General features: G+C 44.7%; 1 long non-coding RNA gene across 1 annotated transcript in view; it reads right to left on the bottom strand.

The window, feature by feature from the left end:
• Positions 1-1,451: 1,451 nt before the first annotated feature.
• Positions 1,452-19,013, bottom strand: part of LOC146822539 (uncharacterized) — a 36,057-nt gene continuing 18,495 nt past the window's right edge. The window contains exons 2-4 of the long non-coding RNA XR_014962839.1: positions 10,104-10,153; positions 2,087-2,178; positions 1,452-1,492 (exon numbers count right to left, since the gene is read on the bottom strand). This is a non-coding gene — a long non-coding RNA (uncharacterized LOC146822539). The remainder of the gene's footprint in view (positions 1,493-2,086; positions 2,179-10,103; positions 10,154-19,013) is intronic.

The following is a 19,013-nucleotide window of genomic DNA, read 5'->3' as shown; positions in this document are numbered from 1 at the left end:
TGGCGGCCATTATCGGGTCAGTGTTCTAGTCACTGAACCCGTCGTAAGGGGATAAAAAGGCTGATGCAGCGTCCGCGCAGCGGGCGAGCCGCTGGCACGCCTAAGGCAAGCCCGTCTGCGCCCGTCCGCGCCCTGCCGGGTCCAGGGGCCACAACCCCTGGCCCCTCCGCCCCACTAAGGTATTGCTATAGCTCAGCTCAGCTATCTCTCTTCAACACTACCCCTGAGATGAACTGCCTTCACTCCCTTGATCCACTCAGATCTGTCCTGCAGTGCAATTAAGATTGTTGTTTCGCCATTGAAAATCGGTCCACCTTCTGATTTTATGACGGAGCAACCCATACCTGTGTGGTGCTACAGGTCCTGAAAAAGGAGATTTTTATTAAAAAGAGAGTGGTTATTTGGTCCGGAAAAAGGTGTGGACTATTCAAAATAGCAAAACCGGCATTTCAGAGGAGACATATTCCCTTCTATATATAACATATATTTTTAGAGTTGAGAGTGTTTCCGCCCAAAGTTTAAACCACCACGGAGAAATAGGTATCTTGGAGGAAGCAGCCCCTTTAGTGAATGTACTGCATCACTGTAAGTGAATATATGAAGGTGTTGGGAGATATTATATGATTAAGCCTGAAGAAGGTTGTTGGATCGTTTAAATACCACCGAAATGCGTCACTTCCTGGATTTTATGATTACTAAACCCTATAGGCTTTCGTTTGACAAATATAAAGAAGTACACATTTTGTTGTAGAATTTGAATGACTCTTTGGGTCTAGTGTTTGTGCCTTTCAAATTTTGCAGTTTTTAATTCTTGTATTCTCCCTGTTTTTATTTGTGATTCACTGTATATGTTGAAAATCATGTGATTTAATGTGAATTTTTTATTGTTCTAGAACTTTTTAATTCATGAATAACACTTAATAAATAAGCACTCGTATATGGGTTTTTTAGGTCTCGCCTACGCAGCGGAGTTTGACTCTCGACGGGGCTCCCTACAGTGAGACTCATTAGCAGCTTCCTGTTGTGAATAATAGCCGCATTCTCCAGCTACGAACCTCCCGATAATCAAGCGGCAGGAGCCATTTGTATTTATATTTTCCCAGCGAGTGTGCTTGCAAGCGGCAGGAGTTGTTTGCATTTCCTTTTATCGTTGTTCACATACAAATCGGACAGTGGACCACTAAGCAACGGGCACCAAATCAAAATGTAATACCAACAAATATTTCTTAACCAGAAAAAATCCTTCCGTGTGCAGGAATCACAAAGGTACCTTCTGTCCAAAAGGAACCACCCCGAAACTCAGGGTCAATAGAACAAACAAACTAATATCGTGATTGCACCACTCTCAATCAATATAGGCGAATAGTCCACATTGAGTCCATCTAATGATTAATATCCATCTTTATTGGTGATTCATGTTCTTCTTTTCTCTTGATATAAAACAGAATAAACAGCCAACGCGTTTCGTTCTCCACCGAGAACTTCTTCAGGGCTGTGAAATTAAAACATATAAAAAATCCAAAATGTATAAAACAAAACATACATATATATATACACAAACATTTAAAATGCCACAACATATTTGCACCAAATACACATAACATAGTGACATATAAAAAACAGAACACGTCACATGCTCAATTATATCACAAGTGCATAGCATTATACTGATATCCATGCACTTATTGCTCCAAATCAATTAACCTATGTATGACCACTTCACAAAAGAATATATACATCCATAGTGTATATCCATCCAAAATACATTCTTTATATCGTTTTCATCCCAAAAATTCCCAAACGCTAAGTACCAATAAGAATGCAGAAGCTGTAATTAGAGGATACAAAAGTACACGAAATTCTAAATTTGTCGAATTAGAACAAAACTAATCATATCCTATCAAATTACCTATAGCAATGTGATAGGGAGATTTGTTAGGGGCATATATCAGTGTACCAAGACATATAGAAATACACATATGTCCTGGCATAGAAAGAGAAAAAAGAGAGAAGAGAGAAGCAAGAGAAAAACCGGAGAGGGAAGAGAACAACTGCAGTGAATAAATTATATCATATATTAACATACCATTCTAGATTTCCACAAACAGGCAGAATGAGTGTTTATGACCGTGTTGTCCTGGTGTAAATAGGTCTGTCCGCCCAATGGTTGTCAATCAGCTGTAGAAAAGCATATATGGAAAAACAAAAACCCAACAATGTGTATACTCAATACAATAGACAAGAGGAGTGTCACCAGAGAATACATGTACAAATTGTGTATCAATAAAAATAAAATATGGCCATCAGCCTACCTTATAGGTTGAAATGCACGCTGTTACTGTATTTCGGTATTCTATTAGAATCATCAAGTGGTGATATAATAGTCACCCTATGTTCCATGGTTCATGCTTTAAGTAGAAATATCACGGCATTGCCTAATTGAATTCAAACATCACGGAGCAATGTATTAATATCCTATGTTTTAAGTCCAATGCCCATTAGCACCAAGCCTCAAAGTCATACTTATCCAATAAAGTATTTTTAATAATATATTACTAATTTGTTCCTGACGTATATCTTGATAAAAATATCCCAATCGTATCAAGACGGTAACGTTAAACCGTTTGCGAATATTACATACCGAAGAGTGCTCACCCTCAAAGTCAAAATACAACGCTTATGGCCCAAAGAATACATAAAAGTTTGTAAACATTTATAAGGATATTACAACACACATGAACGGTCCAATCGGCAATGTCGCACTAATCAACCCGACTCAGGTTCCTAAGGAAATCACCCAAGCAAGGAAAACACCCAATTTGTGGGGACGTCATAATACAAAAAAGGAGGAGGAAATACTAAAATTCTAGGCAATAACCTTGAATATAGTATTTGTTGTATATAATACACATCATTCTCATCGTAAACTACATGATTAATGAAACGTAAGAGTGTCAAAACGATTCTACTCAAAGAGGTATGCATATCAGACAACAACCCTTAATATGACATTAGTTGTGCATGGTATACAACTTTAAAACCGTGATCGGTACAACGTGCCACGCGTTGAGCTTCAAGGGCGCAAGGCCATATACTAAGAACAAAGTTAGTGAAGTAATAACTGTAAGGAGACAATTGGATATAGTGCTCATTTTTACCCTTTATTAAAGTGGCATGGTCACCATCGATCTCGTACCTCGCGCAATACCGCTATGGCTTCAAAATTGCGGGCGCGGAATCGCTCGTCATAAAACGCCGGCCCGATAATATCGAAAAAACCCGCCATGTTGTCTATCTCTGTCAACGTGCCTGCCTTCATCTTTTCATCTGTCTACAAGCGCCTCCCGGTTTCCCTGTTTCTGCACATGCACCAATTTATATATCTGCCCATTAATTCGGGTGTGCGCCTTTCTATCTCTATTAGATAACATTTTTGTCTGCCTTTCTATATTGTCCATGTCTGTTGGTTGGTCTGTCACCGCTGCTCTCATCTTGTAAAGGGCTTCTTTTTTATATATGTCATACCCTCTATCTATCGCCTGCTGGGGGACTCCTGTCTTGTATACCTGCCACACCTGCTGTCACCTGGTGGGGTTCTCCTGTCATACAACTTCTATCGCCTGCTGGGGGATTGCTACCTGTATCTCGATCACATCTGCTGTAACCTGGTGGTGTCTTCTTTCTCCGTGACTGTCACATCCACCGTCACCTGGCAGCTGCCTTCTGTCTACTAGAGTTGGTTTAAATCCTCTGTCTTTGTCTGTCACATCTGCTGTCACGTCATGATAGTGTACCTTTTGTATGTCTGTGACATCTCTGTTACCTGCAGAGGGTCAGCTCTCTATAGGACTTTCATAACTACTGCCTCATATTGGGAGGTTGCTGTCTGCATGTCTGTCACATCTTTTGTCACGTAAAGTGGGTCTCCTGTCTGTCACCTGCTGGTTGTCTCCTGTCTATCACGTGTGCTGTTACTTGATGATCTTGAGACCAGTGCTGAGCGGTCAGGGCATAGTATGTAAGGTCTGTTCTTACTGGATGTCAAATTGCAGGTTACCATGGAGAGAGCCCTACTGTTGCTTTCTGCAGTGCTGATGAGGTAGAAGCTTGATATTTTTTGTTTCCTTACCGCTGCATTTTATATAGCTTCTATATTAGACCTACGGCCTTGCTCACTGCTTTGGCAATGTTAACCCCAAAGCGGCAGCGATGACTTCCATCCCAACGCTGCCAGCTGCAACTGCTGGCCCAGTGGTACACAAAGTAGTGGATGGACTGTAATATGGTTGGGCTTTTTCATCTCTAATTCTCCTTGTATAAGGTCAATCGTTAAACCGACTATAATATCCACAAATTACACCCAGCCAACGGGATTCTCCACCATTGAAAACCTGTGGCTGACCTCATAGTGTCCACATTGCAGGGGGGGAGGGGCACATCCTCTGTGAAGCATTGGCATAGCCAATAGGTCTCGCTTTTGGGACCTTATAAGTATTTATTTATGCAGCACAATAATGCTTGGTGCAACAACATCAACTGTTGCAAGGCTAAACACTTAAAGGTCCCGAAGGCGATGCCAATGCTTGTTGGTATCTGCTATTTATGTTGGTGAATGGTTGACTGTATGCATATGTGGAATGTGTTTATGATGGTATGCTTATAGAAAGTCCAAAGGGAAATTCTTGCAGACTTGTTGTCATTTTGTGCCCTGTCCCTTTGGTTAGTAGGACCCCTCTCCTTTTTTGAGAATCTAGCACTTGTGTGGCATTAAGTTGAGCTCTAGCCCAGGGTTCTTGAAGACCTTGAGGTCAGTCGATTACCTATAACCAGTACCACTGGAAATGTGCAGCAGGAGAAGGCCAAATTATGTGACTGGGTTGAGTGAATTATGCAACTAGTAAGGAGAATCCGCCCCGTACGCCAAAGCGTACCGGCTCCCCTGGTGCCGCACTCCAGAACCCGCAGCCGCGCACCGAAGGGTACGGCTCGTACGCTCGAGGCTTACCGGCCACCCCGTACTGCGCCGCTGGGTTCGGATTGCCATCCCCGCTCCAAGGCACGACGCGCATCCTGCGCCACACAGTGAAGCTGCTACAACCCGGACCGTCCGCTTCGCCCTGCAGCCCCGCCCAGACGCCCCGAACCGAGGTATCTACCCGAGCCGGGCCCGCACCGGAGGAGAGCCAATGCACGCTCCTGAGACACCTTCACCTGCGGCATCATCCACGTCGACCCCTACGAACTTCAAAGGTACTGTGAGAGTCACCCCTGATTGTGTGCGCATCGGACCCGCGAGTCCGCAACGTTTAGCTAACTCATTTTTTTATACGATTTTCCCCAAAAAGAACCGCACAGTCAGCGCGGAGTGCACGGGACATAAAGATACGCATTTTTGTAACAAGGAATGCTCTTTCCTAAGATAGTATTGTGGCCTCCTTTTAAAAACGTTATTTGGGTCTTGTGCTAAACCTTTTATATAAAGAATACTTATTTTTATACAAACCCTGGTGTGGTGTCCATGTGTGGTGTTGTCACTGAGTTGCTGTGTGTATTTACAAATGCTTAACCCATAAAGCTCTGAGATTAGCCTTGTCTGCTCGCGCCACGCAACCTAGAGGGTGAGCAGGGGTTATTTTAAAGAGTAAGTCCCTTGCCCTGACGAGAGGAGAGGGTCCCTGCTTGTCACAAGTACTTACCTGTGCCAACCAGAGACCCCCAATTCTAACATTGGAGGCAGCGGTGAGGATTTCGAATTTGCATTTGTGATTTATACACTAATTGGTGAACACCACGTAGTGAGTTCAGACCAATAACGCAGCCACATACTTGTGATTTTTGTTTTGCTGAGAAATCTCAATTTTTTTAAAGAAAAGTCATGCCTGGTTCACTCAATGGAGGAAAGGCAGCATCTATCATCCATGACATTGAAGGAATAGAATGGGAATAAGAGAGGCTAGAGAGCTACACCGTAGCCCAACTAAAGGGCTTCTGTCTCAAGTTTAGAGTTTCGCAGTCTGGGTGCAAAAACAAGTCCCACTACCAAAAGGCGCTGAGGGCCTGGATGGAGTCAAGGGCACCTGAGAATGCGGTGGAAATTGAATTAGCTGAAAGCTCCATGATTTTAGCAGAGTCCTGTCGCCAGAGGAGTTGGCAGACAGGAAGGAAACCCGGGCACATGAAATGGAGATGGCAAAACTTAATGGACTGCTGGCAATGGAAAGCAAAAGGCTGGCTATGGAAGAGAGAAGAAGCCAAATGAGCATGAGATGAAATTGAGGGAGTGTGAGCTGAAACTAAAAGTTTGGACAATCCTCCCTCTGATGGCAGCGCAACGCCAGTGCAGGTAGAGTCAAGGGTGTACATACCTGAAGAGGTGGTAAAAGAGTTTTTTTTAAATGATGACATAGGGCAGTGGTTCAAGGCCTATGAGGTAGCCATGTCTTCCCACCGGGTCCTTGAGAGAGATTGGGGAGCGGGGTTGTGGGGGCGGTTCCTTAGCGAGGGGCGGGACACACTGCTAGATTTGCCTTCTGAAGATCATAACTCTTACCCCCACATGAAGGATGCTTTGATGGGCAGGTATGGGTTAACTCCAGAATTGTATAGACAGAGGTTCAGGGGTTGTGCAAAGATTCCTAATAGTACCTATGTGGAGTATGTAACTTTTTTCTGCAGAGCACTGGATGGTTGGGTGAAGGGTAGCAAAGTGAATGATTTTCAAGGTCTCTTTGATTTAATTGCATGGGAGCACTTGTCTAGTAATTGTTTTCCTGAGCTACGCTAGCACCTGATTGATAGCAAGCTGAGTAACCCTAGGAAGCTTGCTGAGGAGGCGGACCGCTGGGTCAACACCAGGGTCCACAAGGGTCAAGTGGGAGACTCCGCCAAGGGTGGGCAGGGTCCCCAGCAGAGGAGGGGGGGGGGGGGCAAGGGTAAACAGAGGGAGTTTCAGAAGAGGCCCCAAAGTAATCCCCAAGGGAACCAAGGGAAGGGTTCTCAGCCTCCCCCGCCCCAGAAATCACCCGGGGCCCTGACAGGTACCCCTGTTCAAAGAGGGCCCCCCCAAGTGTTACAAGTGTAGTGAGTTGGGTCATTTTGCCAATGATCCAAAGTGTCGCCAGTTTGGTAAACCTGCACCCCTGAGTGCAGCCCCCCCGGCAGATGGCTAGTGTAGCCCTGGGTGAGGAATGGGTTGTCCAAGGGGGGAAAGGTCCCGCAGAGATGTCCCTTGTCTCATTAGGAGACTATGATATGGTCCAGGAAAACCAATTGCCCAACAACACTAAGAAATATGGGCAGTGGGTGACCATCAATGGCAAGAAGGTCGGGGCTCTTAGAGATACAGGAGCCAGTGTGACAGCTGTCAAGCATCACCTGGTGTCTCAAGAGCAGGTGGTCCCACATGCATTCTGCCGCGTCGTGAACGCCGACAACACTGAGACCCAGTGTCCCATGGCTCAGGTTCCCTTTGAGTGGGAAGGGGGTCTCTGGTACTCTTCAGGTAGCTGTGAGAACCGACATGCCTGTAGACTGTTTGTTGGGGAATGACTTGGAGAGCTCACCTTGGGAGAAGGTGGAGAAACGCACTCACCTGCGGATGGGGGGTCTGCCTGACTGGGCGTGCGTGACCACCCGGTCAATGGCAGCCAGTAGGGGTGCTCAAGAGGTCCTGGAGGCTGAGGGAGAGGCCCAGGAACCGGCCTTAGAGAGAAGGAACAGGAGGCGTGGGAAACCGTCCCCTGAAGTTCCCACGGCCCAGGAGGAAGCAGACCTTGAGGGAGATGCCCTGGAGCCTACCGGGGAACAAATAGCTGAACTGGGGGACCTGCCTGAGCGGACCCATTGGCAGCAAGAAGGAGGCCCCTCCAGGGAGGAATTCTGCGGGGCGCAGAAAGAATGTCCTTCTCTCATAGGTCTGCGGCAGCAGGCTGCAGACCAGGCCAACTGTGATCAGTCCGGAACACATTTCATTTATTGGGAGAATGACCTCCTGTATTCAGAGCCTAAGGTTGCTGAGCCTGGGTCAGCCCGTGCGCTGGTGGTACCCCAGCGCTTCAGAGCCTTCCTACAGGGGCCGGCTCACGATATGCCATTGGCAGGGCATTTGGGGCAGGACAAGACCTATGAAAGGCTTGTCACCCACTTTTATTTGCCTCAAAAGCACAGGAACTCAGATGCTCACTGTAGGACCTGCCAGACTTGCCAGGCAAGTGGAAAGAGTGGGAGGAAGCAGAAGGCTCCTCTCCAGCCATTCCCTGTGGTCAGTACCCCATTCCAGCGAGTGGGGATTGACATCGTGGGGCCACTGGACCCCAGGACAGCCATGGGCAACAGGTTCATCCTGGTGGACCATGCCACCCGGTACCCGGAAGCCATCCCTCTGAGGACAGTGACGGCCCCCGTGGTGGGACGTGCACTGATGGGAATTTTCTCCAGAGTGGGATTCCCTCTAGAGGTGGTGTCTGACCGGGGTACCAATTTCATATCCAAGTATATAAAATCCCTTTGGCAAGAGTGTGGTGTAACCTACAAATTCACCAAACCTTACCCCCCCCCCCCCCCAAGGAAATGGGTTGGTTGAGAGATTCAACCGTACCCTCAAGGGCATGATTATGGGTCTGGAAGAACCCATGAGGCGTAAGTGGGACGTCTTCTTGCCATGCCTTCTCTTTGCTTACGTGAGGTGCCACAGAAGTCTCTAGGGTTCAGCCCCTTTGAGCTCCTGTATGGCCACCCAGTAAGAGGACCTCTAAGTCTGGTCAAAGAAGGCTGGGAGCAATCTCCCAGGAAACCTCCCCAGAATGTATATAGCTACATGCTGGCCTTCAGGAATCAGACTAGGCGTTTCAGGCAACTTGCTGAGGCAAATCTGGAAGCCAGCCAGGAGGAGATGAAGCGGTGGTACGACCAGAATGCCACTCAAGTAGAGCTTCAGCCTGGACAGAAGGTGTGGGTCTTGGGCCCAGTGGAGCCTTGTGCGCTCCAGGATAAGTGGACCGGCCCCTTTGAGGTTGTGGAGCGCAAGAGTCCTGTCACCTACTTGGTGGACTTGAAGTCGCCCAGGAACCCCTTGAGGGTCCTGCATGTCAACCGCCTGAAGCCCCACTTAGAGAGATCTGAAGTGGGCATGCTCTTGGCAACAGATGATGGAATGGAGGAGGAGACTGAGCCTCTGCCTGACCTCCTGGTAGCCTCAGAGCGAGATGGGTCAGTGGATGGAGTTAACCTCTCTCCCACCCTAACCCCTGAGCAACAGAAAGACTGTCGCCAGCTGCTGGGACAGTTTTCTGACCTGGTCTCCCTGATTCCTAGTGTAACAAATTGGTGCGTCCATGATGTAGATTGTCAGGACTGTCAGGCCAAAGGTAATAATTAAGCCTTTCGGAAGGGCTAAAGTCTTAAAAACTAACAACCAAAGGAAGAGGCGCTGCACCCTGAGCCTAGCTGAAGATCGAACTGAATCCAAGATGGCCGCTGGTACTGGAACTATGGAGCCGCAGGTTAGCGCTCTAGCGTTCCTTAACAATCATGAAGATCCAGGTGTTGGGTCCTTGCCGCGGTGCACTTCACTGAGCACCTGAGGAGAGGAGGTCGTTTTAGAAAGGCGTCGCGAAGTTAGTCAGGGAAATAAACTTTGTCGCGCTAACCAAAGAATTCGAGCATTTGTTTTGGAGCTGAGGTGAGAAGCTAAATAGGAAGACTGTTCTAATTTTTTTTTGTTACAAACGTTTCCGAGTATTTACTTGAAGCGTGCTTTTTTCAGTCAAGCACATACACGTAGAAGTTACCTCCTGCCAGGTCGAGCAGCATTATTTTAGTTAAGACTAATAAGCAGCGAGTCTAGAGACAGCGCATTGTACATATTATTAACCACGCATAATAATGTAGACATTAGCCAATTCAGTTAGCAACAGTCGTTGTCGGAGTGGCATACAAATTGAGTAGAAAGAAACGTTACAAGAAAATAGAGAGTAGTAACTCACCTTTGCCGAATCTAGTTGAGGCGCTCCTCCAGAGTCAGTGGGTGAAGAGAGTAGCAAAAGGAAAATATTTAGACACACTTAAGAGCAGCATAATAGAGTGTCAATAAGAGTAGTACTCACCTTCGCAGAATCCAGTTGAGGCGCTCTTCCAGAGTCAGTGGGTGAGGAGGCTGAAAGAAATAAAAGAATAATTAGAAGAGTAGAGTAGAAGAAAAAACTAATATAATTAATTATTTTAGTTACAGCACCACAGAAGAGACTACACAAAAGAGAGTAGTAAAAAGAAGAGAAGCATTGGTCACTTACAGACAGGATAGGTACACCGAAGAAGAATTCACATTTACGTAGAACAACAAGGTTCAAGACAGAAGGAAATAACTAATGTAAAAATGTATCTTACAGTACACCTACACCTATCCAGTCCTTAAGAAGATAGAAGGGCGCCAATATTGAAGAACAAGGAAGACGTAGAGTGACTGTCTCTTCTCTGTCCCATCCCCTTTCCCCCCCTTGGATTTCCTTGGTGTACTCGCTTATATTATAATAGCGCGTGATGCTGGGAAAGCTAGGAGAGGCATTGGGAACTTGCGACATTCTGCTCCTGTGCGTGAGGAAGGAGCACCAGAACTTGACAGAGTGAAGTGCCCACGTTTTATTTCGCACCTGAGCAGAATGGCGGAAGGTTTGGATTTGAAGAAGTTAGGAGAAATCCTTGAGGGAATCCAAAGGGAGTTGATTTCAGTTAGAGAGGAGAATAGGGAGCTAAGAAAAGAAACTACAGATTTAACCTTAAAAATGAGTAGTCTTGTGTCTGGCCCAAGTTTAAGATACCCAGCATATCCTGAAGGGAGTCCTAGTAACGCACCAGTTTCCCAACCTGAGGTTACAACACAAGTAATTCACTCTCTGTCCCCTGTAATTCCCTTGGCTCCCCCTGAGCGTTTCAGTGAAGATCCCCAAAAGGCTCAAGTGTTTCTGACACAATGCACATTACACTTTATGTGTCATCCAGCACTTCTCCCCGATGCGCAGTCTCGTGTGGCATTTATCCTGTCTTACTTAAGTGGGGATGCTGCATCTTGGTCTATGCCCCTGGTGACCAGTAATGCTCCGATATTATATGATTTGCATGAATTTAAAAAAGAATTTCTTCGAATCTTTGACAGAAGAAGAGTTTCACAGGCAACAGACAACGAGTTATTGGAGATTAAACAAGGCAATCGAGATTTGGTAGCATATTTGGCCCAGTTTAATAAACTGGTTGTGGAGACTGAATGGCCGGAGAATAAAAGAGCAGCTGTGTTTTATCGAGGGTTAAAGGACGAATTAAAGGATGCATTAGCACAAGTACCCAATAGACCCACAGAGATTTTGGCGCTAATTGACCTCGTTTTAGGAATTGATTTCCGTCAAAGTGAGAGAAGAGGAGAGAGGAAACGAGATTATCGTCCAAGCGTGGCCAGATTTGATCGAGTAAGGACAGAAGGCAGCAAGGAAAATGATTCGACTCGTGGGGGTGAACCCATGCAAATAGGAACGATCCGAGGACCACTTTCTAAAGAAGAGAAGGAAAGATGGAGGGCGAATAAGCAATGTCTTTATTGTGGAGGTACTGGACATTTTGTCCGGGAGTGTCCTAAGAAGCCTAAACAGAAAACGTCGGAAAACGCCTTGCACCACCAGTAAGTGGAGTTGGACTGGTGGTTGCTAATTCTGAAACAGCTCCAAAAGCACATACCTTGGCGAATACCTTACAGTCTGCAGTTCCGCATTTGGTAGTGATGATGACGCTACGGTGCAGAGAAAGAATGTTGAAACAAGTAACTGTCATGATTGATTCAGGAGCAAGGGGCAATTTTTGCGATTTAAAGTTTGCGGAGAAGATCGGATTGAGGGCAATCAAGAAAGAAAGAAGTGAGGCTGTCCGAGCGGTTGACGGAACAAACCTTTCATCAGGGCCCATAGTAAGCCATACAGAACCAGTGGAGATGGAATCTAAAGAAGGACATCGAGAAATCTTACAATTCAATTTGATGGATGCCCCACAGTTTCAATTGATATTGGGACTGCCATGGCTTACTAAACACAACCCTACCATCAATTGGGAAGCTCGTTCAGTAACATTGAACTCAGATTATTGTAAGGAAAATTGTTTTAAGGAATGTCAGCGAGATCAAGAAAAGACACCGGCATTTCATTTAAGTGAAAGAGAATCTACTATCTGTGTGATAAATATGATAAACTGCCTGAAGAATATACTGAGTTTCAGGAGGTCTTCAGTGAAGCGGAAGCTGAGAAGCTTCCCCCGCATTGAGACTTTGATTGTAAAATTGATTTGGAACCGGGATGCAATCTTCCCTGTAGCAGGATTTATGCCTTGACTGAGCGAGAAGATGAACATTTGAAAGAGTATATACGAAGGTACCTAGAGAACGGATTTATAAGACCATCGCAATCCCCAGTCTCTTCTCCACTTTTTTTTATTCCGAAGAAAAATGGGGAATTGAGATCATGTATAGACTACAGGGCAATAAATCGGATAACTGTAAAAAATCGATATCCCTTGCCCTTAATCTCTGTACTATTGGATCAGGTGAAGGAAGCTAAAATCTACACCGAATTGGATTTGCGAGGGGCGTACCATCTAGTCCGGATTCGAGAAGGAGATGAATGGAAGACGGCATTCAGAACCAAGCATGGGCTCTTTGAGTATCAGGTAATGCCTTATGGCTTATGCAATGCCCCAGCCGCTTTTCAACATTTCATCAATGATGTGTTGAGAGAATTCATTGACAGGAATGCCATTGTGTACATAGATGATATTCTCATCTACTCAAACACTGTAGAAGAACACGAAGAACACGTTAAGAAGGTCCTGCAGAAACTGCGGGAGAACAGTTTATTTGTCAAATTAGAGAAATGTGCTTTTAGCTTTTCCTCTGTGGAGTTTTTGGGTTTTGTGCTAGCCCCGAGTAGAGTGACCATGGGTGAAAACAAGATCAAGGCAGTGTTGGAATGGAAGTCTCCTAAATCAGTGAAGGAAATCCAAAGTTTCATAGGATTCGCACATTTTTATAGGAGGTTCATTCCAAATTTTTCTCAGAAATTGATTACTATGACAAGATTACTCAAGAAGGGTGTCAGGTTTGAATGGACTAAGGAAGCTGAAGAATCATTTAACCAACTAAAGAAGTATTTCACCACGGCACCCATATTACTCCATCCAAATCCATCAGAGCCATTTTTTGTAGAAACTGATGCCTCCAATTGGGCCTTGGGAGGAGTGTTATCCCAAAGACACAAAACCACCGGACAACTGCACCCGGTGGCATATCGCTCTAGGAAATTAACTGCAGCGGAAGCCAATTACACCATTACTGAGAAGTAGTTGTTAGCCATCAAAGATGCGTTCAAGGAGTGGAGACACTATTTGATGGGGGCAAGGCATGTGGTGACTGTCTATACTGAATAACTAGATATAGCTAGAATCTGCCAGATACATCAAAAGGGGTCTAGGGGAAAATATTTATAGACCAATAGGTTTCTAACCCCCTAATTCCAAATACGTTATAACAACAAAAAAGAAAACCTATGGTCAAAAGTTTCAAAGAATGAGAAAGCAAGTGAGTACTTTTACTGGTGAAAATGAATCCCATCAGCCACCAGGGTAGCAACCCACATCATCTGGGATCCAGTGGCCCTTGCTGTGCTCTCCTGATAGAACAAGGCAACAGCTTTGGCGGGCTACCAGAATCTTACTCACGGTATAAGATATAGTATCTACCGTAGTGCAAGGAAGATGTGGTTTAAGCGTTAATGGTGGTGAGAAAAGCAGTGCAGTGAAAGCGTGAATATTAAAATCATCTACTGAAACAGATATATTACTTTATTGGTTCTGTTTGAGTGACGAAAATAAAACCAGTGCAAGAGCTGCTTTGAAAAAATAACTGCTCATGTCCAGTTGGAAAACAGGTCTACATGTTTCAACCTATGGATTATGTGGAAATCCGGCTTTCGTCAGGACCTAAGAAATTTTGCTACTGCTATATGATAATGTGTAATACGCAAAATGTGAAAAAACACAGTGAATGGAAATTATACAACCTACTTGGGTTTATTTATGTGGTAAATATTTCGTTACCGGTACTATTTTTATGCGGTAAAGTCTTAGTGAGAATAACTCAGTAAAAATAAGAGGCAGAATCCGTGGTATTAGAGGTTTTAAAAGGCTTTATTCCTATACAAAGGAATACAATTCGAATTGTAGGCATTCTATTCCATCACCACGAAAGTTCAGGAAGGAAGGGCATATATTATTGACAGATAAGCAGTTTTATAGAAAATGCATTACAGTGAAACAGATGCAAGAGGCGTAACAGCTGATAATACAGATAAACTGTGCATACGTAACTAATAGAGGCGTATACATGGGTGTAACTAAAATACGTCATTAAACATGATGTCACAAGTGGGTGGATCCACAGAAGAATCCTGCAATGTCAGCAGAAATATTTGGCAGAGATGCGTGCGCAGCCGCATGACGTGTGATTGACGTGCAACTAGAGGGTGAAGGGGACTTGACATTTAGCTCTACATGTGGAGACAGAAGTCTGAGGGTCATGTCAACCTAATCCCAAATCATATCTAGTATCCTATGTTTAAAGAACTGTATTATCCAAAAGGAAAGGTCTCTCGGACGGAATCTATTCTATACTGACTGTTAGTGCGTGTACGGGCGTCTAAGTGTCTACATGAGATGCGAGGGGGCAGGAATCTTCCATGGTAACGGGGCTATGAATTACTTGCATGAGGACAGCGAGGCCTGGCCCCTTTGCACGGTAGCTGGAGGAATGTTTACCTAAACTGCTAGACAGGAATGCATCGGATGAGGAGCGAAGTAGATAATCTTGAAGGTGAAATACAGTTTTTGGCAGGCAATATGCTAGATCAGGCACCGTTAGCCGCGCAGGGAGTAGGACAAAGTTCATGGATACAGATGCAGGCTCAGACTGGAGCTTTCAGAGGCAGAAGACAGGAAAAGGCTTGATGACAGAATTCAGGGCCTACTCGCCTGAATCTGTAAAATGTGGAAAGTGAACCACATAAAGTCGGTGGCCTTTCATACTTAGGAATGGAATATCTGACCCATTCATGGCGGATCTGAAAGAGGACATGTTGACGGTGGACGTACATGTATTTGCGTCTTCAAAACTGGAACTGGAGGGAACATACATGTACTTATAGCATGTACATGGAGCCGTTGGGGTCTACGATAGGGGACATAACTGATCACAAAATTCATATTTCCTCATTCCCTCCTTGTCCCCTACGGACCCTCAGGAGATATCGATCTTCATCAATCCATCGATCTGTTCATATAGCATCATTTGTTCTTCTTTCTTCTTCCGGGACTTTGAATGAAAACTTGGATGTGAGATACACGATGTGGCACACAGACCACAAATCGCTGGCCCACATTGTAGACATAAACAGCAACTGAATAGTATGAGAAAGCCAATACCTAGGAAGGATAGGATTCTCCATCCCCAGGCTGACAACACGCCCCAGAACCAACCGGACCAAGTCCAGGTGCCTGGACTCTGGTGTATCTGGCTTATAATCTTATGAAGGCGGGTTATGGCTTTATATACTGACGGCGAATTTTCTGGTATGAAAATGCAGCAACTTGATCCGATGACCCTACAAGCTCCGCCCCTATCGGCCAGGATGACGTCAAGGACAAGACGATTTTGAAGCACAACAATCCGCATAGCAGACTGCTCTTCTGTTAAATTGCCTAGGGCGGAAATAGTCTCGTTCACTACTGCTTCAAGGGTTCTGGTTAATCTACGTATCAGCTTACTATTAGTGATTGTACCTATATAGGGAAAGAATCCTTTATTGAAATCTGTGTATTTTTCCCATGCTGTTTCAGTGTAATCGACAATTGGGAGATCTCTCTGTTGTCTATTGTGTACTAAATGGGTATTTCTGTGATAGTCAGGAGGGGCTAGGAAAACAGGTGGCAGAAGGAATGCTATGTAACAGGTACCATCCCAATCTAAAGGTAGACATATATATGCGGTCTGGCCACATATGAAGTAAGAATGATGGGAAGCTCTAAATGTAGACTTGCCTTGATCACTGAATTTTATTACAGTGTTGCATTTACTATGGCCCATATGTATGGAACCATTCTTTCTTATACATAATTCCCCTTTTACTGGGAATACTGACATGGCGGGCAAGATTGGTGTAGTTTCAGATTCAACGTTCAGGATCATGAGGTTAAGTGTAAAATTACCTAATCCATATACTTCATTTTCTAGATCAGTTCCTGTTCTTTTGGGGAGTCCCTCCTTGTTAGGGTAGCAGACTTTAAGTAAAACTAGGTTCAGGTTTCCCCATACCCAGTTGTCTTGATAAACTGCGGAATTTGAATCTAGGGAATTAATCAGACTAAACCATGCTCCACAGGAGCCATTGTGTGTGAACGGATATGGAAAGAGGGGCAAAACTCCCTTATAGTTCTGATAGGGAGGGAGTCGGCCACATATCCAACAATTTGTGGCATTGCTGGTCTGATGGGAATGATGTAACATACTAATGAATGTGTTGTTGCGCAGCGCAAATCTATATGACAACTCATGCGGAGGTAATTCGCTAAAAGAATGTTCTGCAGTTACATTGTAAGCACGTTTAAGAATAGGGTAATACATATGCAATAGTATGCTGAAAATAATGATCAGAAGACTTAGAAAAAACAAAATTAATAGTGTTACTGTACAGTGACTACGAAGTGATTTACAATACGCATGTTTTTTAAGCTGCTTTCGCTGATTTCTTTCTCTATTCCGGTCTAGAGGATACATGTCAGAAACAAATTCAACCGATTCACCTTGGAGAGGACTTAAACAATCAAATTGTCTGACTTGCTAGACCTCAATTTTAGTTTATAAAGTTCTGGTTTTGATTTCTCAACCAAGGGGAGCTTTGAGTCTGTCTGTGAGGGAATACAGTGTTGAGTATTCACACTGGATGGTAGTCCATAAAATTTCTTGATATGACTCGAGTGCAACCACCCTTTGCGACCCTCAATCTTCACGGCAGTCCTTGTAGTCAGTAGAACCAACTTAGGCGACTTCCACCTAGGATCCAGTTGGGTCTTCCGGTCGAAATTCCTGACCAAAACCAGGTCACCAGGAACCACGTCATGGGGCTTCACCTCAGTATTATCGGGAAAAGCTGCGGTTACCTGTGAACGACAAGATTGTAGTGCAGACATCAAGGAAGCCAGGTAATCTGTCAGCATATTACAGTCAACATCAGTGATTTTGCGAGGTATAGGCATCCCCCACATATTTGGTGGTCTACCGAAGATCACCTCATACGGGGATAGCCCTGTTCGAGAATGTGCTACCATTCTCATGTAAAAGAGCGCAACTGGTAAGGCTACTATCCAATCGACACCTTTTTCTCTACATATTTTGGACAATCTAATTTTCAGAGTTTGATTATGACGTTCCACGAGACCTGCTGCCTCGGGATGTCGGACACAGTGGAATTTCCATTGGTAGCCTAACAAAAGGGAAACGTGTTTCATTAGTTCGGATGAGAACGGCTGGCCGTTATCTGAGTAGACAACACGTGGTAAACCGTACCGTGGGAAGAATTCTCGAACTAACTGTTTGGCAGTAGTCGGAGCAGTGTAATCTGAAACCGGGTATGCTTCTGTCCAACGGGAAAGAGCACAGACAACTACGAGAACATATTTGAATCCTCGACATCGTTCCATCTGGATATAATCCATCTGGAGAACTTCAAAAGCATGATCGGGAGGTTGAAATCCACCCTGCTCTACGGGGATGCTTTTACCTGGATTAAACTGACAACATATCATACAGGTACGAACCTTTTGTTTAGCTGCTGCTCGCAAGTGTTTGTTGAACCAAATGTGTTGAATGCTGTCTAGCATAGCTTTTTCTCCTAGGTGCGCTGGACTATGTATTGTGTTAATGATGACTTGAACCATAGAGTCGGGAAGAAACCATATAGATTTTTCCTTCGTCATCCATCCTTGATCCGTTTGGATCCCTCCTAATTCAGTCCATTTCTTTATTTCTTCTGGTGTAGCATGTGTCTGTATGTCAATTACATCAAGGGCGGGATCCTTAACTGTCATGCAATGTGTTAGTGTCGGAACTATTGTCTTTGTCATGTCAGTTGTGAGAGTCTGATTCTGAGCAGTCTGTTTAGCTGTTCTGTCAGCTAGGTCATTACCCTGAGAAATGATATCGGTAACTTTTGTATGGGCTTTGCATTTCATAATCGATATTGCAGTAGGTAGATGAATCGCGTCTAATAGGGTTTGAATGAGGGGTCCGTGTTGGATGTGGGCACCGTGAGAAGTTAAATAACCTCTCTCTCGCCACAGTACGCCGAAGTCATGGACGACTCCGAATGCATAACGTGAATCTGTGTATATGTTGACTTTCTTATTTTTGGCTTGAATACAGGCTTGTGTCAGAGCGATAAGCTCTGCTGCTTGAGCTGACAAAGTGTTAATACAAGTTGTTTCAATGACTTCAGTGTCTGTTGTGACTGCGTAAGCGGCCACTAACTCTCCTGTACTTGTTCTCATACATGACCCATCTACATACAATGTCAAGTCTGGATCTGACAAAGGGATATCTGTCAAGTCTTGTCTGGGTTTCGTCGTGATAGTAATGACTTCGACACAATCATGTGCCAATGGATCTGTTCCGCCCACTGGTAACAGTGTGGCAGGATTTAACGTATTGCAACGTCTGATTTCTATGTGTGGCTGAAATAATGTCAGTTCGTAACCGGTGAGTCTCGCTATAGTCAAGTGTTGTGTTTGTGTGCGGTTCAAGAGAACCTCTACTGCATGTGGTACTTGTACTGTCAATTGATGTCCTAACACTATGGCATCGCTTTGTCTGATTGCTAAAGCTGTTGCTGCCACCGATTTCAGGCACGCAGGAAGAGCCTGAGCTACTGGATCTAATG

Source organism: Triturus cristatus, chromosome 6 (genome assembly GCF_964204655.1).
Source record: "Triturus cristatus chromosome 6, aTriCri1.1, whole genome shotgun sequence".
Taxonomy (NCBI): domain Eukaryota; kingdom Metazoa; phylum Chordata; class Amphibia; order Caudata; family Salamandridae; genus Triturus; species Triturus cristatus.
The sequence above is the reverse complement of the archived record's forward strand: the minus strand, read 5'-3'. Positions and strand labels throughout refer to the sequence as shown.